Genomic DNA, 1511 nt, shown 5'->3' on the forward strand with positions numbered 1-1511 from the left:
ACTTCATACTTTGAAATATTTATCTTTATTCTGAAAATCTTGCCCCATTCAAATGAATACGGACATTTTTACTGATGCATACTTTCAACTATTTGAGGTAGCAAAATGTTCAGCTCTTCAAGGACATTCATGCTTCTGTTCAGAGTTTTTCTAAACTTCTTACTTTTTATAATATTTAGCTTTATTCTGAAACTTTTGCACCATTCAAATGAATGGGAAAACTCTACTTCAGCATAGTTTCAGCTAGAAAAGTCATTCAGGTGTCAAAATGTTCTGTCTTTTCAGGGCAATCTTTCAGCACTCAGCATCCACACGCATTTTCTTCAGAAAATGCATTTTTCCAGTTGTTGAATTGCCGTCCGTACTGGGATATATTGCTGTGGGGTGCCGGTAAGACCATGTGACAAGTTTTATGTCAAATTTGATCTCTGATTGGCTCTCCTCAAATTTTCTGTGTGAGGGGAATTTGAGGGCAGGCTATAGGATTGCCATTACTAACATTTCCATATATGACTAATTAACACTAACTGCATGTGATTATGTTCTATGATTGTTGTGTTAAATGAAACAACCTATTGGGATTGAAAGAGGAAAAAAATTATAAATTGTTAGACAAAGGATTGAGCAATGTGAAATTATGGGTTATAAAGATATCTGCATTTGATTAAATTTAATGGTAAGGCTGTATAGCAGAAGTCTGTCCCATACATGGGTTCTACAGTTTAGGATTTGCCTAAAAGGTTTTTTGGTGGGGACTGCAGCTTCAACACGAGAAGAAACGCAGACGTTTAAGTGGACTGCATGATGAGACTGTGAAAATATTGCTGGATGCTGAAAAAAAAAAAAGTCAACAGTGGGGTGAGGTGAAGGAGTTGGAGGATGAGATAAAAGGTGCAACAGCCAGTGGGAGGAGAGTCAAGACCATTTCGATGTGAAGTACTATCCCTTCCCCGGTCATTCACCTGACCCTGGCAGGGTGTCCACTCCCAAAGTAACATCAGAAGGTGAGAACAGATATGACCTCAGAGGAGTGAAATTGAAGCTCTCTCAAGCTACACAGAAAGCTCTGACATCACATCAACTTCAAGGGGTAGATTATTCCTCACCGGAGGAAGAAAGGGGAAAAATGGATGCAGTGATTACACTCAACACTGGCAAAGAACAAGGGCGTTTAGCTGTGACTGACGGGGGTCAGAATTCCCACTTTTGGGAAAAGGGGCACAGTTACATAATGTGCCCTGGCCGATGTTGAGGGCTTGGTGCAGCGCCTCCCCCGTCTCCAAGTTGGTGCTGGAAAATGGAAAGATGAAAATGCTGCTGAGTCGACACAGCAATGCATGAGTGTTGCCAAGTCCTGGCATGAAATATAAATGCATGCAACAATATTAGGTGGCCCGATGTGTTAAAATGGTATTTCCTCGGGCAGCAGATATTGTGATGATGTGAAGCACATGTCAAAAGACATGAGCCTGCAGCATGTATGGTATAAATGCGCAGTGGAGCCTGTTGCT

This window comes from Monopterus albus, unplaced genomic scaffold, assembly GCF_001952655.1.
Source record: "Monopterus albus unplaced genomic scaffold, M_albus_1.0 scaffold681.1, whole genome shotgun sequence".
Taxonomy (NCBI): Eukaryota; Metazoa; Chordata; class Actinopteri; order Synbranchiformes; family Synbranchidae; genus Monopterus; species Monopterus albus.